The sequence below is a fragment of the Chiroxiphia lanceolata genome, chromosome 8, assembly GCF_009829145.1.
Source record: "Chiroxiphia lanceolata isolate bChiLan1 chromosome 8, bChiLan1.pri, whole genome shotgun sequence".
Taxonomy (NCBI): domain Eukaryota; kingdom Metazoa; phylum Chordata; class Aves; order Passeriformes; family Pipridae; genus Chiroxiphia; species Chiroxiphia lanceolata.
Genome location: NC_045644.1, coordinates 21,948,504 through 21,973,534, shown reverse-complemented (window position 1 = coordinate 21,973,534; position 25,031 = coordinate 21,948,504). Strand labels below are relative to the sequence as shown.

The following is a 25,031-nucleotide window of genomic DNA, read 5'->3' as shown; positions in this document are numbered from 1 at the left end:
TGCAGGAAGAAGAGGGCTCCCCAGGCCTGGACAGCACCTCTCCTTTCTCGTCCTTACTCCCAAGGAAGAGGTGCTAGGCCTTGATGCTTTCCTCAAACTCTCCTTCTGGAAGAAAAGTCAACTCTAGAGCAACCAGCTTTCCTCTTTCACATTTGTTGTTCCCTGGGAAGCGCTGTAGAATTATGAGCAGTATCTTCTCACTGAACCTTGACCAAGCTGTGTAGGTATCTCCTGTTCCTCATTTTCCCCCTAAAACCTGAAGGTTCATACTTGTTTCCCAGGACCAACAGCCAAAACCTTTTGCTGTTTTCACTCTGACACAAGGTACAGCAGGGTTCAAACTCCCTTTTTCTACCATTTGTCATGTACTTAAGTTTTACTGAAATACTCTATTACTTAAATATATCTAGAAGGCCACAGGAGAAGTGACTTGGGCTGTGGTGTCACTTTGTTTCAATCAGACTGGTGACAGTTACTGATCAGAAATTCTCTCATGTTTGCAGTGCAGTTAGTGCCATCGAATTCCTTTGCTCTGAATATTTGCACCTGGATAGGTGAATGAATTATAGCTGAATGACTGAACTGAAACTGTGGTTTAGTAGAGAGATATCCAAGCTGGCAGCAAATGAGTTTGTTTTGGTATTCCAAGTAATCTCACAGCAAACAAGACTGCATGATCTCTATGAGCATTAAGTGACTTAAGGAAGCAGAAATGCATTAGATGACTTCCAGTTCTTGAGTTCACTGAGCTGCCTGATGGCTAGCACAAGATCTAAAGTGAGGGTTTGGGTGAAAGAAACCCTTGGACCCTTGTTACATGCCCTGTCTTAAGGCAGAGACTTTGGAAAATCTGTAGCTGGCATTCCTGCCATGTCCGCCATCTGACCTCAAAGCTGGACCTACCTGCATAGATAGGAAGTACTCAGACCCAAGGAGTGGAAGGGATGAAACAGGACTGGTTCGCTACCAAGGGACTTTTGGTAGCTTCAGGGTCAGCATTTGTTCACTACTGCTGTCTCAAGGGTTTAGAAGGGCCCTGTTACAAACCATGTTATCTCTCCAGAATAGGATTGTGACAGGACAGAGGAAAATCTGGTGTTTATAACGCAAAATCAAAGTGTTCTTTGAAGAACAGTGAATAAAATGAAATGTCTAGTGCAAGAATCTCAGTGGAACTTATTTGCCCAGTAGATATGATTAATGACTAGCCATGGGTCTCAAGCGAGAAACTCTTGTACAGACTCATGAACAAGTTTTGTATTTGAAAGCCACTTTGTGCTTCCCAGTGTTTATTTCCTTTTCCTTATATGTGTCTGTGGTTTCATCACCTTGGTCTCTACCAGAATTGCCAGAGGTGTAGGCAAGAAGGAAGGAAAAAGACTTGTGAAGAAAGAGGTGGTCCAGGAAGTGGTACAGGTGACCTTGTAGAAGACACTTTACATGCCTCAGTAGGAGCACAGCATCTAAACGAGAAAACATTACTCACAAAATCTCAAGTGTATTATGTAGTCAGGGCTGTTAACAATAGGGTTTTTATGTATTTCTCTTTTCTGCACCTGGATTATAGCACAGAGTAAAGAAAATGTATACATCTATAATGAGCTGCTCATGTGATTCCAGCCTGGTGAACCCTCTGCAGTCATATAGCACTTCTCCTAAACAGAGGTCAGATGCAGTGGGTCCAACCCTGCAGAGCAAGTAGGATCAGATCCACAGTCAGGCAGTTCTTGGGTTACTGTGATTCTTTGTTTCAGTTTTCAGTTCCCAATAAAAATAATGCTGATTCTTTTAATTTATAGCTGAAGTAACTTGAATGTTTCAGACTAATCGGCCTGCCTGACCTAGCAAATTTAAAAAGAAAACATTCCATTCCAACTGGATGATGACACTGACCCTCTTAAAGAAATACAGGGGTTTTATCATATGGTGGTGCACTGAAAGAGATTGTGAGGTTTGCATTGTTCTGCAGAAGTTGCTAGGGTGAAGGCATTATTAGTACAATGTTCATTTTCACAGCTGATGATAAAATATTAAACTAAATAGAAATACCATCCACCACACATTGACTCTGGTGGTCCATCAGTAAACCCCAAAAGACTAGAACTCACAGAGAGTTAAATAACACCTATAAATATTAGTAACAAGAACTGCTACAGAAGGGCTGTTCTATAAGGAAAAGTATCCCTTACTGTGGTGCCCTGATATTCCATATTGATTTTCTCAGTCACAGACGTTCATGAGCCTAATAGGAATTTTCACATGCTTAAAATTGCAACCATTCTTGGAAATCTACCCTAAATCTGAGATCTGTGAGCAGGCACTTGTGCAAGGTCCTACTAAAAGCAATGGGTACAGTGCAGGGGCACTGTACATGGCACTCGCAGAGTCTGAGCTCAGGTACGCCTGAGGCTTTACATTGCCTTAAGTCTGGTGGTTGTTCTGGTTTGTATCAAGTATAAGTAACATCACAATTAGTCCTTTGACTAGTAAAATGTCTGTTTTGCTGACATGGCTTACCGTGAAGTAGAATAATCATTTGCAAGTCCTCTCTACTTATGGTACATAAGAATGGAGAAGTCTAAATTTACATATGAGCAGTTATGTGTGCTTAAGCCTCTGTCATCTCACATAAAAGACGGTTAAGCCACACATTCAGTATTTGGTTAGTGATTAACAATACAAAGCCAAGAAAACAGCTAGAAGTCATGCCAAAAGATTGACATGACTTGTCATGTACATGATGATAATAGCTTCTTTGATTTATTTTAAGTAGCCCCAACTGGGTATAGAATTTCAAGCATATTTACAATTGCTCTGTGTATTGGAATGCAGCTTCAAAATCAAAACTGTGTTGGTTTACAGTTAATTTGGATTATCGCAGAAAAGATTTTAAGGCAGTCAGAAAATGTGTTACAAGTTTGAGGAAAATTTTCCGGTATAAAGTTGTTTTAGATTATTCTATCTTCATCTTGAAAAACATGGTTACTTGTACAGTAAAACATTTTGTATTGCCTCTCTGATGTTAGCCAAGTTACATTTTTTAATCAATTTACTTCTAGCTCTTGAGATAATAACAGGAATGAATGAATAAACCATTAGATTTTGAAATGTAAACAAAAAGATTCAAATGTTACATTATCACCATTCATAAAGTTAAAATATAAAGCTTGCTCTTTAATCTTATTCTCTCAAATTACAGTTTGTATGAGTCCCAGGAATTTTCCAGAGTAGCCGATTTTAAGTTGGATGTGATTCATAAAAATTCTTCTACTTTAATGACTCTTGATTACTTGTCAGTTGTTTGTGGTTGGAATCTGAAGTAAATGGTGATCTCATTTCCTTTAGGTATAATTCAGCTGCTCAGGTTTCTTTATTTAAAATTTTGTTCCTTTTGCTTGCTGCCTACTGCTTTTCCTCTTATCTGTGTTATCTCTGCGGGTAGAAGTAGCAGTGTGTTATCTGTTGAGAGCCACCGGGCTCCCTCGGATGCTTGCTGGCACCGCTCGTTGCTTTGTAAGCAGCAGGAGTAGCCGGTGTTTATCTCTGAACTAAGCCAGTGTCACCCTGAGTGCCTGTGAAATCCCCGCTCACTGGGCCCGTTCCATTCACGCACAGAGAGCAGCTACTTGACAAGTGTTCTTTTTTCGTATACAGTGCTTTGTTGTTTCAGTGAGCTGTCCGGATACGGATATTTTTTTTGAACCGCAATGGTCACATCTGAGGATTTCTTCATCAGCTTGATGTGCACCTGCTTTTAAACTATGCTTCAGTTTTTAGCATGCTTTTAAACTCTGCTATCTCATTTAGCATTCATTGATTATGAAAATCAGCAATCTCTCTGACATTTGTTCAAATTGCCCAGTTGAGACAGCTAATATCTAAAGCAAAAATCGGTTTGAGCTACAGATCTTGCATCCAGATCCTAAATAGTTGAAAATTATGTTTGTGTTTAGATGTAGGCCTATCTTTAGTTGAAACTAAAGTGCTGCTAGCACTGGGAAAACACAGAAAAGAAGATTTCTGAGTAAAGTGAGAAGGCAGAAAACAAATACGGGTTCCTTTAGCGATTAAGTTGTGCTTCATTTGGTGATCTTAAATCATGAAGTAGGATATTTTTCAAGGGAATCCTTTGTCTACCTACCATTTAGTGGTCTGGAATAGCACATTGAAATCTGAAACAGCTGATCTGGACTATTATTTCTGCAGTGTGTCAGTCAATCAGATTCACATTCCACGGGAAAACCAACAAACTGAAAGTGTGCCAGTTGGCATACTTGTGGAGAAAAAAAGATTTGCTAAAATCTGGGAGGAAGAAGCAAATGTTGAGGGTTGAGTTCTGCAAGCTATCCCAGCGATGGCATGTCCGAGGAAGCAGCACACCCTAAATCCCCTGTGCAATACAGCCCAGGCAGGAAAATTGGCACTGTTCATCTCTGTGAAAGGTTGCCTGCAAAGATCATTTAGGGTTCTACTTCCTCTTCCTCTGTCTTTGGCTTTCCTACTCATGAAGGAAGACAAATGCCTAAACTAACATAGACAGTTGTTGATTTTACCAGCTGCCCTGCCAAGCAGCACTAATGCTGTAACAGATTTCTTAGTGGAGAGACAATTAATTGTACTGCCCTCAGTAGGGCGTGGCACTGCCTGCTGTTATTAGCTTGATCTCCGGGGAGAGCACAGCAGGTCGTGCAGGTCTCACACCTCAGGCAGAATCCAGGGGTGCAGGATCAGTGGCAGGAAGCCCTGTCTGCCCAGGGGCAGCAGCTGGTCTGAGGGTATCCCTTGCTCACCAGAGGTGCAGATCACTTATAGCCATGGCACAGAATTGTGCTACAATCCTTAAAATGCAGGATTGTTTTGAGTGTAAATATCCAAGTGCCTTGATGATGGACAGCAGTATAAATGTCTAAAGCATTACTTATCTAAATAAATACAAGTTAGAGAAAAAATAACTCTGAAATCTTAACATTATTGACATTAGTAATGAACTGTTCTATTAAGTACTGAGGAAGCCCTGAAGAGAAAAATTCATCAGCTCTGAATTTACAGCTGATGGATAACATTACCAAATACAGAAAAATGGAAGTGTAGAGAGCTCACAAGGCAGTACTGTCCAGTGTGTCAGGCAGAGTCTCAATACACTTGCAAGTAAACAGCTGTTGAGGATAAAGAGTTTTAAGGAGAAAAAATAAGTTATTTCCTGGGTACTGTTGAACAACAGCATTTTTCCTGCATAAGCTCATAAAGAAACTGTGCTGAGAAGAAAGGAGAAACAGAATTAGCTTGGGTGCTCTAATAATAGTGTGTGTCTTGGGTGCTCTAATAATAGCACTTATCTTCAACACCACCACAACACCACCACTCCTTCGGATGTTTTGGCTGCATTCTTCCTTTTTTTCTGGTTAGTTTCCTGTAACTTATTTGTAGTATAGACACTGTGCTACTTTCCCTAATCTTTGTTTGCTGATTGATTTTTGTAGACTTTGAGTAAATACATCTCTAAAGAAAGTTGTGCTATCTCTCCTGCAGGAACTTGAACGTCTATCCTGCCCATAGCAGTTGCAGCTTTTATGGGCAATCAAAGAGGACAAGAAAAAAAAGAAAAAGAAAAAAGAAAAAGAGAGATTACAGAGCCTTCTCATATATGATAAGCTCAATAGAAAACCAAAACTTTAAAAAATAAGTTTTGTTTGCAAAATAGGCCTTTTTTTCATCCTTGTACAATGTCTTCCAGAAGGACATTCTGGCATATAGTGACCTATCATCAGTACTACCATGGGTATTCCTGCCAGAAAACAGAAATACTTACTTTCTGTCTCCATGGCTTTTTCTTGGCCATACTGACCCTTTATGCCATTCTGTGATTTTGGTTAGAACTGTTGGAAATGACAGTGTTTTCTTTCTTTTAAAATGTATGTGTGTTTTTGACCAAAATATCTCAAACTGAGCTACAACAAAGCCTCCATTATGGGGAATTTTTGGAGCGCGTCTTCCCTCTGTTCCCCAAGAGGCGTGAGGAGTATGCTCACTTCTTTCTGTGGACCAAGCAGTGAGTGAGACAGGCATTTACAGGGAAGATGGAGAAGGCAAGATATAGGGCAGACTCCAAGCTAATAAATCTGTAAGGTTCAGCATCTTGGGCTGCAAGGTGGTGCTGTCGTAGTCATGATCAGAAAGGTAGGGAGGAAAGTGGGGAGATAGGGGGAAGAGGCAGCAATAAATGTTGTTTGCCAGGAGAAGGGCAAGAAAAAAGTGTTGTCAGAAATGGAAGCAGAACCCATTGCTGGAAAAGGCTGAAAGATACTTATCCATGGACTTAACATCAGAAAAGTTACTATGTGGACACGGGAGGCTGGCCACACAGATTACTGTGGAGGAGTCGGCATCCAGGGGATGAATGTGAGAGGATAGGCCTAGAGGGCACAAGTCATGAGGTGCTCTGAGAGTGAAAACAAATTATGTATAGTTGACTCAGTGAAGAACAGGCAGATGATACAGGATGACTTGATCAAAGAGAATTCCACAAGAGATGCCTTTGCAGGAGCTTTTCTGAGTGCAGACAAGAGAAGTGTCGTGTTTTTCAAGGTTTCTGACAGGCAGAAAAGTTGCTTTGCTTTCAATGACAGCCAAAGAAGGTGGAGAACTGTGGTCTTGGACTCAAAAGGCCCAGGAAAAATAGAACTCTGTTATAATTGAGTTTGATCTCATGAAAGGTCTTACAAAAAGGTGATCCCAGAGAGATGTGAATTTGCTCTTTGACAGAGTTTACAGAAATTTTACAGTAGAGGTGTAACATCACCCACGTAGGGACAGCAAATTAGTTGGTGTTTCCAAGTGAATAAAATGAAGGAAAAAAGGAAACCAAAAGAGAGCCATTTTAAAGCAAAAAAATGTTGGAGTTGCAAGTAGTGTATATGGTGGGGTACTGTTAAGGTAAGACTTACTGTAGGAAAGAACTGGATTTCCCCTCATGGCACCTGGTGAGGCACATTCATGTTGCAGTCCAATAGGAAAGCTTTTGCAGCCCATGTGAATTCCCCTGAGATAAATGGAAATTTCTAACATAGTCTGTGTAATGCAATTCATTATATGGAACTACTTCTATGAATAAGAATTACTCAGTGGGAGTAAGGAACGTCAGGACAAATCCAAGGCTACTGTATTATACTGTATTGAATATTACTTAAAATCACCTTGTGCTGCACTGAATATTATTTAAAAGAAAATTAGCTTAGGGAGATACTCGTTTCCTGTTCATTTCAATGGAATAGGTCTGGGGACCAAAATACCTACTAAATCAGAGACCCAAACTCTCTTCTGAAACACATGTTTATATGCTCAGTTGCTCCATAACATTTTTATTTTGCTCTAACAGGAGTCAGCATTTGGCCCACAGTAAGTCATCATTGTTTTCTTGTATCCACCAAATTATAGAAAAAGCCCACTGTAGAACATATGTTCCAGTGGAACAGCGTTTCCTGAAAGCTGTTGGGCATTAGATCTCTGTTTCTCTCTCTTCAGGGCCTCATTCTCATCAGAAAAAGGTGAAGAATGACTTCTACCCTACACTACCCTTTTCACAAAAGCTAGAAATTCATGCCTTAATCTGACAAGAGCCTGGAATTTCTTTCCTTTCAAGGTAACTGCAAAAAGTGGGTGCTGCTGCTGCTGGCTCTTTTGTCAAGCTCCTGGTCTTAGAAGCTAACTTGTTATGTCTTAAGAGGAGGAAGACAGTTTCTGGTGCAGGTACTGAATATCATTTTGCAATGGTTCTACAAATAAAGCAAAGGACCTGTTAAATGTTTTTAGAGGGTGTTCTCATGGAACATAAGGACATCAAATGCCTACTTTGGGCATTGTGAACCAGGCCAAGAACCCTTTTTTTTTGTAGTGTTTCCATGTCTAAGTTTGATGCATGTGGAAATTAAGCTCGTAAGAGTGATGATTTTCAACTTAAATTCCAATAAAGGCAATGTAGGCTACTAGGTCACTTGTTTGCTTCAGATAGTTGTAGGTGATTAATTGCTATTCCTCTGCCTTTTGTTCTTCCCCCACTGTGATTCATAATGCAAAAGGAATTTATCCTGTCTTTCACAGTATGGTGATATATTAGTAGGTGATTCCACAATAGTATTCAGTGCCAGGCCGAGGTGTTTGCTTTGATCCCCAAAGCATGTCACTACATTAACTTGAGATAATTCCTGAAAGTGAGGTTTATTAAACTGACAGTGCTGCCCAGTTATGGTTTCACAGCTCTCAGTTCTGTAGCAAGATAATTTGGCACACTTGGAGCTCTGTGTTTCTCTGCATTGACTTCTATAAGCACATTTTACATTTTCTCCCTATCTCTGGTAAGTACCGAGCAGACAGATTCCTAAAAAAACCCCATTAGATGAGAACATACAGAAAAAGAGGAAAGACAAAATCATTTAAGGAACATAAGGAAACCACAGTTTGAGCATGTGACATTCAAGTCTGTGCAAGCATATATCAAGTATTGTAGCTTGAAACAGCCAGTAGAGTCCAGGAGCTGTGACTCATCAGGAGTGCTGAGGCACCTTTGATTTGACAGGTAGTTCTCTGAATCTTGATGTGAAATTTACCTCCTGAAATGATAGAAACACTTATTTTAAATAAGTTTTTCTAGGAAAAGGAGTCAAAAAGCTGAGCAGCTGAAAGTCAACATCATATTTTCTTTTTAGCTCTTGATAAAATAAGTGTTTATAAGCACTGTTTTTAAAAAGTTTTTTAACAATAAGAGTGTGTCCTTATCTGTTACTCTGTTTAAAGCCTTAGAATGGTAGATCTTACGCAATGACTGAAAGAAACAGTGAACTCCTGAGTTCTGATATAGTATTATTGCCACCTCAACTGTACAGAAACCTGTATTCCACAGCAGCACCATGTTGGGTTGTAACTATGTGAAATTCCACAATAAATACTTAGAACCTGAAGTTTTGGGTATACGGAAATATTGTGACTGCTATGATCTATTTGGGCTGCCTGTATAAGCTAAAATTATATCAACTGCAAAAGATTTGGGTAAACTCAAAGTGCCTGGCACATATGCCACCTGCCTTATGTCATCTGAGAATTTCTAATTTGAATTTTCAAGCTTACCAGTGGTTCTTGTTTCCATCATTCAGGTATGGGATAAGAGGTCAGTGCTGTTACTCTACCAGCAAAATAATGTTCCTTCTGCACTAAACTTCAGAAAGAAATCTGAATGTGTTAGCAATTCATGGTTAGGCTTATACAATTGTCTTCTCATTCTACTAGTCTCCTTTTGGACAAACTTTTTCAGAAATCTAGTTTGCCAAGGCTCCAGACTAGTTAAATCTCCAGTCCCTTTTAGAATGAGAAGTGACTTACTGCTTACTGCCCACTAAAGAAGATGTGAAATATCGGCTGCTTTGGTGAACATGCAAGTAGTCATATGTATTTTATATAAGCTCTCAAAGGAGAACTTGCAATTAGGTCAACAATGAGAAATCTAAACAGAAGTATCCTTTACTTATAGCTTTATTTCGTGCATATTCCTAGGACTTGACAAACGTCTAAGTACAACTTGCCAAAGTGAGCTAATGAAAATCACAGCAGGAGAGTCACAAAACTGTAGGAGAATGCCTGGGCTTGGCCGGGTTGCAGAAACAGCTCTGCTGTCCCTGTACAGCTGAAGTGGTTAGGACTGGCATGCAAGCATAACCTCATGATAAACTCACAGATCCTCACTAGGAATTAATCATTTAGCTACCAGCAGTCTACCACCAAGAGGAAGAGGCTGTTATCTTTCTTTTGCGTATCATAAGGGCAAGTACATTTTTCAGCACTATTGACCAGAGATTTAGCAAGGAATTTATGAGCTGATTTCTGTAATTTCTGATAATAGTACCATATAAAATTCCCCCACCAGTACTTTATTTGTTTTGATGACGTGTAATATTACCATGACCTAAGAGTTGCTTGTTTTGGTTTTATCTGTTTCTAAAAATGCTGTACAGCCTAAGATATGGAAGTCTGACTCTCAGAAAATTTGAGCTATCATGAATTCCTGATAAAGAAAAATCATCCTATTCAATGAGATGTCCATTCTGTTATAATGAAGTGCTTTGTAGTGCCAGTGAAGAAGGACATAAAGCAAGAGAAGCATAGACATGCTTCCTGAGCTTTAATTGGAATAAAACTCTTATCTTCCTAAGAAAAAAAGAATATTGTATAACACATATCAAATGCTATTGCATTTGAATAACCTTATTCAAAGACTATGGGATAGCATATTGTAGTTTGAACAAATGCTATACAAACTCTGTGTGTTCTGCAACTTTGTTCTCCTAAGTTGTGAGACTGATTTTCAGCTAACCAGCCAAGCAGTCCTTCGAAATACTACAGGCAGCAAGAGTCCCTCAGGAAGTGGTATTTGTGATTCAGTCAACGGCACCTTGCCCACTGAGTCAGTGTTGAGCCAGGATCCAAATGTGTTTCTAGAGTGTGGAATATAAAACTGAAGTCATGACTGTTGTGGCCACTGGGAAATTCACTGAACTATTGACGAGAACAGGGATATTAACCGCAACATCCCAGATTCCAGACAGGGATAATTACAACTTTCACCCACTTACTTCACTGGGAGAATAATTCTCATTTTCTCTAAGCCCTGTACCATTTTCCTGCACTTAACAGATCACCGTCCTCTAGGCCTGTTGGAAGGATGAGCACCACAATCCATATGTGCAGTCTGTCTTTCCGTGGAACTGCTGGAAATGCCAGATGTGGCACCTGCAGTTTTGCAATCTCATGACTTGCTCCTGTTGGAGACTTCAAAAGACACCATCACTGTAACTTGTCAGAGCTTTTCCAGCTAATTCAACATTGCAGCTGAAGGGATGCACTGAGACGTTCGCAGTGTATTTCCTCTTCAGGCTCGTGACCCACTAGATGTGCACAGTGACTCAGAACAGCCTTTTCTAAAGAAAGTCTTCATTCATGGATACAAACCTCAGTTTAAACTGAAGATACTCCACATGTGATCTTTCCTACTGGCTTTCACATGTCCAGTAGAGAATTATTCTCTACTCAATAGATTTTCTAGTGGTTTGGGTTTTTTTTAAATCCCACTGTTATATAGACTTTAACCTTTAAAAAAAATAAGTCTTTAAAACAGATGTCTAATGTCATTCATCCACACATTAATTTATGTGAAGGTTTGTGGCAGTAAATTTGGTATCCAGATTTACAAAATAATACCAGAAGTTGCTGTGAAAAATCACAATTACAGATCTCAAGTTGTCCAACCGGCAGTGTAAGTGCTGTAACCCTGCATGTAGTTGATGACATAGTGCTTAGGATTGTAAATATTTTCATGTTAATTGTTCACAGAAATCCTTTTGTCCTTTTCCTGATGTTCATTTTTTGTAATTATGAAATAATACCTACCTGCATTTGACCTGAGAAATTTTAGTAGGTAAACTTGGTAACTCTTGTTTTGGACTTGCTAACATTTTGGTTAAAATCATTACTAAGTACATAGAAATGGGTTGAATTTTGTAGCAGGTAATGTGTTTTGGACCATTTAGTTAGACTCTGCAATCTGTATGTAATGGCTAACATTTCTAGGGCTATGGAACCCATTAAACATTAGATAGCTTTAGCAGGTGTTTGTAGGTGAAGTTTGTCAACATGTGAGTTCCTCTATTAATGTTGGGAATGTGTTTAGACATTGGATGTATCATCTTGTCTAGAAGAAGAGATTCATCAAGTGAACAGCAGTAGCCTCCAGAGCAGAGAAAGGGACATAAGTGTGAAAAATTCATTTCCCTGGACACAACAGTACTAACTCTAAGCAGCTGCTGGATCTGGACTTGCAGGTCTAAGTCTCTTTTTTCTTAGAGGAGTAAATTATTCTGTCAGTGAGGAATAGAATATTATTTAATGTGAGAAACTGTGGCAAGATTTCACTCTGAAACATGAGCAGGAAGTTCTCTTGGTGTCATATAGAGAACACATGGATCATGCGCAGCACACCAAATAATCCTGGTCTCTCCCCTTCTCCTTCCTTTATCTTTCCTTCACCATCCAAAACAAAATTTTCCACTTGGTCATGAAGGAAGAGAGGGAGCCTGGATGCTACCCCAGGAGAGAAAGCTAGAGGAAGGACTGGGTCACTTAGTGAAGAAAACAGGAGGAGAAGGAAATGGTCAGAAAAAATAAGGCTCTAAATACAGGGCTAAGTATGTTGAAACACTTCTAAAGAGTTGAGGAATGGGAATAATAAAGACAAAGCAGTTTAATCATATGCAATTAGTAAATGGAACTTCCAAAGCCTATGGCCTTGTGTGAGACCAACTGCCAGCAACATTAATTTAGAGTGCTTATTCTCACTATCTATTTTACCAGAAATGCCTGTCTTTGTAAAATTCCTGGTACTACTTCTCCCTACAGTCCACCCACATAGCAACCTGGTTGACCGGAACTACATTTTGATCAGAATCTTACTGATGCCTTCATCTGTCATATCCTGCCTGGTGCAGGACCTTTCTTTGTGGCTTCGCTCTCCCTCAGATATGATGATTTAGGTTGTCTGCATTCCAACACTTACAAAAACCCCCAACAACACAAGAAGTTGATCGTATCATATCCAGTTCCCATGTTGGTGTACTTTGCATGTGCCTATTAATGACTGTTGGAGTTAGAAAACCAAATAATTGTTGGTCTTCGTACTGTGCAAACATACACTAATGTATTTAGTGTTAGCCCATACTAAGTATTTCTTCACTCATTTTTTCCAGATTTTGCTTGTTCTAAGTGTTGCTTTTAGGGTACTTCTTCAACTAGCACATTTCCTGTAGTTCTGTGAGCATCTGTAGGAGCCAAGCAAGCTGTTTCTGATTATGCTGGGATTTTGTAAGTGTGTTGCTCTCATTTTATAGTGCTGAAAAGACTTGCACAGTGCAGAAAATTAAAAACTTTTAAAAGCTCTTCAGTCAGGAATGCTGGTATCTTAGACCTGTATTGCCATAGCATGGAAGCTCAGAGTGCGGGTGATTAGTTGGCAAGAGCTGTGGGATCACAGACAGTGGAGCCCTTCTGCAAGTACACTGGCTTCCTGACAAATTCTGCTCTTAAGGGCTTACAAAAAAGACCTGAAAAAAATAGTAACATTGTTATTTTTAGATTTTCTTTTTACTTGGCTATCTCTTTCCTATCCTGGACTTCCTTTTGGATATCCTTTCATATCCTGGGCTGCATTAAAAGCAGTGTGGCCAGCAGGCCAAGGGAGGGAATTCCCCACCTCTAGTCTACTCTGGTGAGACCCCACCTGGAGCACTGCATCCAGCTCTGGAGTCCCCAGCAGAGGAAGAACACTGACCTGTTGGAGCAAGTCCAGGGATGAAGTACCTCTCCAATGAGGAAAGGCTGAGAGAATTGGGTTTGTTTAGCCTAGAAAAGACAAGGCTCTAGGGTGACCTAATTGTGGCCTTCCAGTATCTGACTGGAGCCCACAAGTAAGATGGAGAGAGACCTTTTATAAGGACATGTAGTGACAGGACAAGGGGGAATGGCTTCAAACTGAAAGAGAGTAGGCTTAAATTAAATGTTGGGAAGAAATGCTTTATTGTGAGGGTGGTGATACCCTGGCACAGGTTGTCCAGAGAAGGTGTGGATGCCCTATCCCTGGGAGTGTTCAAGGCCAGGTTGGATGGGGCTCTGAGCAACCTGGTCTAGTGGCAGGGGGCTTGAAACTAGATGATCTTTTAGGTCCCTTCCAACCCAAACCATTCTATGATTCCTAGCCTTTGGGGGAACTGTGAAGATATAGATATGTGCCAAAGTAGTTAGTTCAAGTTGTGGGGAAGGGTTCAAATACCTTTAGTATTTGAAATCTTTCTGGAAAGGTTTTACGTTGCCAAGTATCTAGGCAGCTCATATCCCTTCTAAGTTTAGCTTTAGGGAGATTTTTTACAGTCCATCAGAGAAAAGTCATAGAGCAAACAAAATGCATTGTCCCTTCCTGTACTAGGCCTGGTTCATGAACAGGATTTTTTTCTGCTTCCTGTGCTCTGCTATTTCTGAGCCTCATGGGAGTGGCAAAACTATTGTGTATCTGATTAAGAATTGAAAGGGCAGAATTATTTCATCCTCTCCTTGGAAATGCAAGTGGATGATAAAATGGCTAAGAATAGGTAAGGTGACACCACTCCTTGATGTCTACTTACATTGCTTTTATACAACTCATTTGCTTACAGTGGACCTCTTTGCTTTATCCAGTCTGCAACAAGCAAAAACTAGGTGCTGTCTTACCTAACTGTAAGAGTTGTAGCCAGGGTACACACAACTCTCTGGGATGAAGATTAAGAGAGACTGAAGGTCAAATATTGATAAGAAACATGTCTTGTACCCACAGATCTTTTTAGGTGTATTGAGGCAACTTCCCCATTTCCTTCATACACATAAACAAGAACACCATGTTCAGAGGCAGGAGGAAATTTCTGTTTCTCTCACTTCCTGGGAAAGTACTTTTTTTAATTGTTTTTTTTTGTAGGTGCAGGATGAAAACATTGCATTTTCACAGTTCCCTTTCCAGCCATGAGATTTCTTTCTGAAGTGTGTGGCAATAGGCATAGTTGCCAGATGAAGACCTCTGTCAGATGCAAACCTCACTAGACCTGCATATTACTTGTCGTCTACCTGAAGAAGCTCATAGATGAACACCTTGCCCGTCTCTGCCTCACACATTTATTTGCCTTAAATTCTTATCTATAAATGCAGGGGGGGAGTAAAGGAAGTTTTTCAAGGTCATAAGCAGTCAGATTGAAGAGTAGGACAGAGACCTGCCCATTATTCAAGTGCTTGAATTTTAAGCCAGAGGTTTCCCAAACTGCTACCTGAAGAGGGCTGGGTTGTTATTATGAGTCCTCATTCAGCTATTTCCAGTGGCCTCAAAAACAAACCTAAAATCTTTTGACACCTACTAATGTGAAAACATGCAGAGCAGACAAAGAAGAAAAGGTCAACAATCTCCCCTCCAGAGTTCAGGGGAGAGGTAAAATAATTTCCAGACCCACTGGGTCGGTGCACCCATCAGCAATTATTGGGAATAGTACAAAGACTGGTGCTGGAAACAACCATATCTTTAGCATTACAGCCATTTATTCATATTACTTCACTTTCCTGCTACTTTTTTGAGTTCCCAGGGTTTGGTAGAGAAGTTGTAGGCATATGTTGACAGCTATGAGAGAAGGTCATGTAGGGCAAGCGCCATATTGAGGTGTGATTCACTCAATCAGGATATTTCTGAAGAGGTTTTTTGTATGTGTTTCATGGACAAAAAGTCAAATAATTTTGAATGGATGATATTAAAAGTTAAGAGAATTTCATGATATTAAAAGTTAAGAGAAGTTCTAAGTGAACTTCATACAAATGTAGTTCCTTTTTATTGTTTTTGTTTCAAAATAAGATGTTAGAAATGAAAGTTCAGTTTTGACTCTTTTTCTCTGACCTGACAGAATTGAGTTCTGTTTCCAAGTTTCATTTTTAAATGCTTATGAACAGTCAGTTTCAAAACACAAGAACAACAAGCTGATAGTTTTGACCCTACAAGAACTAGAATGCACCAGACCTCATGAAACCTGTTCAGTTTTGGAGGTGACCAGGCAGGAATGAGTTTCACATTATGAAATTGTAGTCTGCTTCAATTCTCTCTACCAGTAAAGTGAATTATTTTGCCTGCATAATTAATAAATAAATTTTATTGCTTTCAAGAAAAAAAAAATTACTTCTTCCTTGGAAATAATTTTGGGAAGGGTTTCTAAGAAAAACAAATATTTTTATGCAGCTGCTTGCCTTAAAAAGTAGCAGAATGTTCACAAAATATTATTCCACAAAGATCAAAAATATCTGGCACATATGGAAAAGATGTAAAGAGAAAAAATGATTCCATGAAGGAAAGCTCTTCACTGCACTGGTCTGGTGGGGTAGGAGCTGAACCTATTGCCAGTGGGAATTGCCTGAGAGGATGTGTCTTTTCTTGGACTTCCAGATAGATCAACTTTACCTGAAAGTAAGGTATAGCTAAGTATTGCCACATAAGCAACATAAATGAAAGAAGTTTATCTTTCCCATATTAATTCTAGAAGTTATCTGACATGATGGGGTCATGGGTTGAAATTACATCATGTCCTTACACGGAAGAAATCCTGTGTTACTCTAAAGATGTGCAGAGATCATTGTTTCTGTAATATGTTTGAAAGTAGTCTGTGATAACAGAATGAAAAATCGTCAAACTCTAAAGCAAGGGACTTAATTACCTGATGCTGTAATAAAAGACAAGGGGTACAACGTACTCTTTTCTCTCCTGTTATGGAAACTTTATTTTCACCTTTCCAAATGAGCCAAACTTTGCAAAGAGATATGTTTCAGGGAATGCTAGCAGTATGAATTGCTCACAGCCAATCTGCAACATCTCAGAACTCACCAGTGTATCCTGCCTGACATTGCATGAGCATTTGGTCACGTCGTATTTGAACCCATTGTGTATAAACAAGAGGGGACTGTATAGTTTTGTTTGGTTTTTAAAGGTTTTTAAAGTATGATAAGAATACTCCAGTGTGTTGTAACAAATTCCCTGTGGAGTTCAAAGTCATTGTTGGCTTATCTTGTAATCTAGAATTGATACTGACAAAAAAATATGCAAACACAGATTAAATTAATTAAGATAACTTCTTGGCTAAAAACGAAAGAGTAAGGTTTGGGCTGGCTTTTTAATACTTTTGAAATAAAATAGTAGCAAACAAAACAATTCTTCAAATTCTTTAATTAGTAGCTGAATAGCCATAGTGACTGTTTAAATACAGAAAGACTGAGGCAGTAACCTCTTAATTATTGTGAAAAACAATAAAACAAGCAGCCTTTGGAAGAAAGATTTGTAGTTGTCATGCACCATGTCCAGGTGCATAAATTTGCTAAATTTGACACACATTAAGGAACATAGTTATTTTAGGACAGAACTTAAAAAGAGCTAGCTAACTCCCTGCAAACTGTATCTGAAATTTTCTGTAATTCAGGTGGGAAGCACAGTTGGTGTAAGTATTCCTCAGGTATCTTTACCCTCACTAACTTAGCTTACATCTAGGAGAGTTGCAGGGACATGTGGGTTTCAATGTTAGGCCTGCATTCCCTTTGGGGCATGTAGAGCTCAGACTGCCACAGCTATGCTGGCAGCACTGAAGACTTGTGCTTAAAACTTCTTGGGATATGTTTACACAAGTTGCAGTGCCACTGGATTGAACCCTGCTCAAATCTCTGTTGCACAGGCATCCAAGTTACAACCATTTCCACGCTGCTTTTCTGTGGGCTGCACCACTGTCTCAAATCCATAGAGCAAATCTTGTTGAACTCCAGTTCTCTAGCACCTCTGTTATGCCAAGGCTTATAGCCTTATCCTACTGTCCACCGAAGTGCCAACTCAGTGATGTATTGATCCAGCTTCCAGGCATGAAGGTAGTGGGATAGATTATGTTCTCACCTATAGCATTTGTGTTTCCTTGTCCTACGTAATTTTGGTATCTCAGTCCTGAAATTAGTCAAGCTGTACGTGCTTCTGCCGTTCTGTTTGCTGAGGTGCGTGTAACATACAGTGCTGGGAAGGTTTGTCATAAAATTGCTTGTTGGCTTTATAGTGCAGGAAGCTCTTCATTGAATCACTAACCTAGAAAGGAAAAGCAAGCTAGTATGAGCAAAGTAGCTGACTGATGGAGGACTATGAATTAGTCATATTTACTGTAGAATGTCATATTTACAGTAGGATGTGTTTCTAAGATAGATGTCTGTGGGTACAGTTCTCTGTGAAATTTGTGTGAAAGGTGTTGATGACTTGTCCATTTACTTTCTACCCCCTGTCCTATGGGCTGTTATTTTACCATGTTCAACTATTTTCCCCAACTATCTCATTGTGGGCAACCTTTTCCTGGACAGGCCAGAATATGCTCTCCCAAAGATACTCCTGTACCATCAGAGATATGCCCAGCAGACACCATTAACCCAACTCCCCTTTCATCAGCTCCTCCCATCTCTAAATGGTTTTTGTTTCCCTCCTCAAATTGTTTGCTACTTGTGGCAATCATGTGGTTGTTGAAATAGATTGTTTTTCTGGTCTTACTGACTGGAAAGTTGTGTCACTCCACAAGGATAGGGCAAAAAGGAAGGGTATCCTTTAGTTACTTCCTAGCTGTATGTTAAACGCTAATGATTTGGGTATGTGACCCATCAATTTATTCACTGTAGAGAGAGACTACAAGAGTGAGGGGATCACAAATTGCAAGCCTAGCAAACACCCTTCAGCCTGGTTTTGTAAGACAAGTTACTATTCTCTCTCAAATTACAAAAGAATTTGGAATAGTTAAGGCTTCCTATATGTCTTGGTTTCCATCTATGCCTGAACTTTTCTATCTGATGATAACTCTACAGTCAGTAACCAGTGTAGTTCTCTCAAATAGGTATAATGAGAACTCTTGCTGCTGGTTTTTTTAACTGCTGAAGTAGAGGTGGAACTCTGAAATGGCTCACATTACCAGCTGGGCTGAAAACTCAGGAATACCCAAGTTTTTGCCATAGCACCCAGTCCCCAGGTAGCATTTCAGTGAGAAATCAGTATTCACAGATGGACTAAGGAAACTGTCACATTGCCCGCAGTCTTAAATTGTTTTGTAGACTCAACCAAAACTTGTGATTAAAAGTATATAATCAGCTTACCTTTTTAACTTTCAGGTGTTTCAAAAGCAACTGAGCCTGTTATACCTGCAAATTCCTCCTTATTTTTTCCCTTGAGCAACAATATAGCCTAGGGCTGTGCCATCTTGACAGCTGACAGCAATTTTGAGGAGATACTGTGGCACTGCCAAATATCGTGCTTGTCACACTATGCTTTAAAAGTAAACTATTCAGTGCATACAGGAAGAAAGTAGCATTGCATTTTTCTTCCTAAGGTATGAATGTTACTTAAATAATAAGAAAAATACCTAGAAAAATAGTACACATGTTCCACTGTGATGAAGTAGCTCAGTTTCGGACTGGTCATTAGACTGATCATTTACAAATAGTGAGTCAAAATATGTCCCCAGCTACACCCTTAGGCTGCCACTGACGTCACAGTTTGTGACCTTCGAACAGTTGTATTCATTGCTATCAGTGATGCAATTAGGAAATGTAATGATGGTGCTATTGTATGCTACTTTTACAGAATCATTAACTGTAAGAGTAAGAGCTCTGATTTCAATATTACAGTTAGAAGGAGACAGTAGCACTAATAGTCACAGCCACCAAATACTTTTCTGTAGCGGTTCTGGTCAACAGGGGCTCCATTTATTCTTTTTTTTTTTTTTTTTTTTTGTAATGAAGATGGCCAACCATTTTTAGCCACTTGAGATGAACTGGGAGAAAGCTCATCCAAGTTTCAAACAGGTTTTCCATCAGTCCGTTAAAAATTTCTACTACTAAAAATACAAGTAAAACTAGAATTTCATTTGCCTTTCTCATTTAGCAAAATCAGTTTAAAAAGTATTGAAATGCTTCCTAGCTAGCAGGTCAGCTCTTGTTTTGCCCTTTTTAATAAGAAGAGAAAAATGAAACCTGCATCCATAAAACAGGCATATGAAGTTTAAATACGGAGAAGAGATCAACTTGCTGCTTTTGCTGCTCCCAAGTGTGTGGGAAAGGTGGATGGAAAGCCATGGTAGAGACATGTATAGCTAAGGGGATGTATTGCCCTCACTGCCAGCTGGAGCTGTCATCTCCCACACCCTGATCCTTCCTCTAAAGACAGCCACAGGCACATGTTTGATTGCTTGCAGCTCTGGCCATTACTCAGTTCCAGTTGTGCCCTAAGAATCACCTGCTGTAGGCAACTGCACTTTTACCTGCATCAAAACCAATCCCACTCAGAAATGTGGCGTTGGTTTTGAAAGGCAAAGCCTCCATGCAAAGTTTTAAAGTTCTCCTGAATAGTCTCAAAGTTAAATTTCCATAACACATGATCTGAACTAAAAACCCTCATAAACGTACTACATTTGCGGGCAATACCAGCTGCAAATTGCATCTGGGATTCTGGATACACCAATGGTATAAATAAGTGGCTTAGCTGCAGTAGGAGGCACCAAAAGTTTAAATTACATTGTTTATAGGTTAGTGGGGAAACAGGGTGCAAATTTAAGTGTTGAGTTCCATTCCAGGGCTCTACTTACAGATATCTTTAGTGAAATCATGTGAGCATTGAAGTGCCTTCAGGGCAGTGTGTGTGACTGTGCATGATGATTTTGGTTTCATTATTTTCATTTTTAATGGCTCCACAGTGGTAAATCCCCTCAACTATTATTTCTGTCTTTCAGAAAATATTAAGAAAAGTACCCTCCTGTTTTAGAGACAGAGTAGTTTTGAAAAAATTAATAACAACAAATTCCTTTGAAATTAAGACCTTTTCAGATGCTCATATTTCTCGGACTCCTATATGAGCCTTTCCTTGAAAACTTTGGCCTTGTAATTTAAAAAAATTGTAAATATTTGTATTTTCATGATGCTGCATACTGCACATTCTTTCCTGGCATTTAATGTGTTCCAGGTTGTAAAATCAAGTTATCACAGGAATCCTTAGTACTTACTAATTGGAACAGATTTGTTTATTCATGAAGTTTGAAATAAAGTGGCCTGTCAGGCCAAAGTATACAGCTCTCCCACAGCACTTGGGACATTGCATTTCCTCGCATGCCAGCTGTCTCTAATGCAGTCACAGGAGTTCTGGGTCATTCGTGGTAGATTAGTTTAGTTTGGGTGTGGAGCAATTTTTAAGATTATATAAAGGATCTCAATATGTGTGTTCTATATTTAGAACAAAAAAGCACTCATGTGCCATGCTAACAGGTGATTCAGGTCCATGAAGTGTATGGAATTTCCTTGAGTACATTACAGTGCTGAGTTTTTTTAAATGGGTGCTTCAGTTCACCCCTTTTAAAGACATTTTTGAGTTGGCACTTGTTTGAAGTTGACATCAGTATCTTAAGTTGATCACCCCAAACCTTTTCTTTTTTTTCAGGTATTTTTTGAAAGCTATTACAATCTACACAGATTTTCCTTTGTTGGTCCTTCAAAAGCCTATGACAGAATAGGATTTTGTTGTTTTAAGCATTTTATAAATGCATAGAAATTCATGCTTTCAAAAAATTCACAATTCAACTAATACACCATTATTTGGTAGGAAAGCAAATGAGAAACCAAGGTATGGAAAGTTCAGCTGGCAGAGCAAGGTCATAAAATTGAAATGTAGAAAGAGGAATCAAGGGAAGTAAAATAAAGATTCCCCAAATCATTTCCATAAGCTCAATTCCCAAGTCAATTCCTGTGAATCTCTGTACTCTTAAAATTAATATTGCTCATAGACATCTGCCTACTTAATAGATATCAGGAGAGGTGCATTGAAATATTGACAAATTGTGATCTTCAATCTTAAGGATGACATATCTATCAGAAACAATCTTTGCTATGGTATGATATGGTGGTAATTTCTGTGGAGATCAGAGATTTGTGTTTGATTGTCCATTATATTAACTGAGTTAATATTATTAACTGAGTTAAAACAAGAGTTGTTTATTTTCCACTGATACATGGTTTTGGCATTTCTAGCTGGAATGTTTACTGGCTGCCAAAAATATATTTGTGTGCTAGTTCTTTAGAGAGCATGACACTTGGGAAATGAAACTTCAGACTTTAAAAAAAAAATATGCATAGTTAACAGGAGCATTCCCATGTGCTGCTCCCCAGCTTGGGCAGTATTATCGACCACCACTTGTCAATTCCTGTCATTAACTTCTCCACCAGATGTGAAAGGCTGGACTACTGTTCTTTGAACTATGATTAGTCAGTACTGATAATTTTATCCTCTTCCCAGTCAGATATTTTACAGATTCTGCATTTTTCAAGCAAAATATTGTTCAATTTAAGCTGAAGTGTCCTAAAATAAGAGCCCTGTTAGGAAAAACAGCTTCTTGCGTGGAAGACAAAATTACCAGCAGCTGGTAACGGTGACAGTCTTGATCCAATTACTGTGAAATGAAGATCAAATCTGTAATTTCAACTCTTTAGAATAAGGAATGCCATGGAATACAGATGTTAGAGTAAGCAAGGCCCATGTTTTAAGAAAATTACATGTGTCTTCATGCGCTGGTTTATGGATGTTGTGAGTCAGCAGCAAAATCCCCCAAACTTCTGTAGAATTTCTGTAGAACTTCTGTAGAATTCCTACCCCTGAGCTGGAGAGGTGGGTAAAGAACCTTTTCCTGCCCATGAATGTCTGTCATTATACCTTTAAACCTCTACAAAGTTAATTTAATGAAGATCTCTTACATGCCAAATATCCAAAGCGATGGAAAGATTTCAACAATTCTTTTGCTGTCAGTCACTCATTTTCATTTTGGTAGGTCTTGCAAGGGAAGGAGAAATGTTTAAGGATCTGCTAGTTTTTCTCTTGCCCTCAAAGCGTAGATGCCTTAAGATTGCACATTTTCATGCCTTAAGGGTATAAGTAATTTGATAATAATAGGAAATATTAAACGAATTCCAATGTTTTTCTTTGAGAAGAAAACATACTTCCCCAGGCACCTCACAAGTGTAATACAAGGATAATTAGGAGATATAAATTGAGGAGTTTACCTCTACTCTAGATGCAAGAAGACTACTCAAAGTCAATAGGGAGTAAGAGAGGCGTGTGGGAAAAAGCAAATATCATGTCATACTGGGACAACCAGAGGTACAATGGAGATGCTAGTGCCTGCTACAAAGACTAGAGAGGTATGTTGGGGGCCTACTGGGAGAAAGGAGTTTAATTTTGATAAAAACTGCATCATTCTGAAGTTTGAATAAATGTTCAGACATTTTGGTCCATGGAGGTTGAGTACTAACTTTTAGAATCTTTATGATTTTGTCAGAATGAAGTTAAATATAATTTGAAATTATGCTGTCTGCTTTCCTCAGTGGTCAAAATAGAGCTTGCTCTTCTTCCACAATGAACTGCTTGCTTCTGGTACTCATTAAATCATAGAACCACAGAATGGTTTGCGTTGGAAGGGACCTAAAAGATCATTTAGTTCTAACCCCCCTGCCATGGGCAGGGACTCCTTCCACTAGACCAGGTTGCTCAGAGCCCCATCCAACCTGGCCTTGAACACTTCCAGGGATGAGGCATCCACAGCTTCTCTGGGCAACCTGTGCCAGTGCCTGACAGTAAAGAATTCTTCCTGACATCTATCTAAATCTATTCTCAGTTTGAAGCCATTCCCCCTTGTCCTGTCACTACATGTCCTTGTAAAAAGTCCCTATCCTTCTTGCAGGCTCCCTTCAGGTACTGGAAGGCTGTGATTAGGTTACTCCCAAACCTTGTCTTTTCTAGGCTAAACAATCCCAATTCTCTCAGCCTTTCCTCCTTGGATAGGTGCTCCATCCCTCTAATCGTCTTGGTGATCCTCCTCTGGGCTTACTCAGACAGGTCAGTGTTCCTCCTCTGCCAAGGACCCCAGAGCTGGATGCAGTGCTCCAGGTGGGGTCTCACCAGAGCAGAGCAGAGGGGCAGAATCCCCTCCCTTGCCCTGCTGGCCATGCTGCTTTGGATGCAGCCCAGGATACAATTGGCTTTCTGGGCTGCAGGCACACACTGCCAGCTATCCTGCTACCTCTCACATAAAGCCCATTGCCCTTTTCTTTCAGCGTTCTGCTGTCCATTATGCTATCTGTGTATCCTGTCCATGCCACAGGAACATGAAAAGTAGATACTTTTTGTATCACCAATCACTTTTCCTGACTTTTTTAGTCATTAAAAAATCCACAGAAATTCTGAATCAGACTTCCACTTCTCTGGAGATGTTAATTTTAATATGAGAAAATAATAAGATATTTGCTGTTTGACTGAGAAAGATACCCCTTCTTCCACTGCTGGTAAGGATTTCCTTCCAATGATTTATATCCCTATCTGGACTAATTTTCTTTGAACCAGGATTGGTCAATACTGATAATTTTACATTTCTCCCCGTCTGCTATTTCGCAGATCCCACATAGTTCACACAAAAGACTGTTCAGCATGTATGGAAATGACAGAGTTAAAGACAGAGGCTCAGAAGATAAAATTGTCACACTTCTTGCATTGATCCTTTATGCTTATTTCAAGTGACTTGAATGAGCTGGAGTTCAATGAGATTTATAATACTGTTTTCTCATGTTGTTTTGAAAATCCCTGCCTCTGATCTAATTTATTATAGAAATTTTTATCTGGAGTACTTTGCAGAATAAGCACATAGTAATTTTTTTTTTACCAAAATAAAATATATTAGTAGCCTTAGCCCTCTTCCATTCTAGCATAGTAGTACCAGCACAGAGACTTCTCCTAGCATAGAAATATTATAAAATTTCCTACTCGCTTGCCATTGGTAAAGATTTCTAATGAAACCTGAAAATTTCTTTTTATCTGAAAATTTGCAAAGTTAAAATCTGTGAATCTTACAGATATATTCCTGGGTTGCACAGAATACTGATCCTCTTGCAAATCTCAGTGAGGAGTAATGAACAGGTGCTCTTAAACTAGTGGATTTCATAGTTTTTCTTCACCAAGGGCAACACAGGATTTATGAATGTTAAAACTCCTTGGCTTCTGAGAGCCATCAATGCTAATGAAATATAAACCACTTATTTCATGTCCCAGGAAGGTTCTTACTGACAGACTTGAACGTTATGAATTCCTGTATTGCTTGGAACTGTGTTCTGCCCATGCAACAGACCTGTCTCTTCTCTTCAACAATTTTGAAAGCCTGTGTGCTTTACTGGCCTTGTCAGGAGTTAATCTATAGGATTATTTTGTTTTTGCTGACATGCACAAATAGAATCTGACACTTGCAGCCACACAGCTGAGTGAGGTTTACCTACCCAAAATCTTTCAAGGGTTTTTGTTCTTAAATGCATACCTTAAAATCTACATTTGAATTTATCGTATATAAAAGATGCAG

General features: G+C 39.3%; 1 long non-coding RNA gene across 1 annotated transcript in view; it reads left to right on the top strand.

Moving 5' to 3' along the window:
• The window catches only part of LOC116790607, a 47,485-nt gene that overhangs the window by 447 nt on the left and 22,007 nt on the right, over window positions 1-25,031 (top strand). The gene's annotated exons all lie outside the window — the stretch shown is intronic.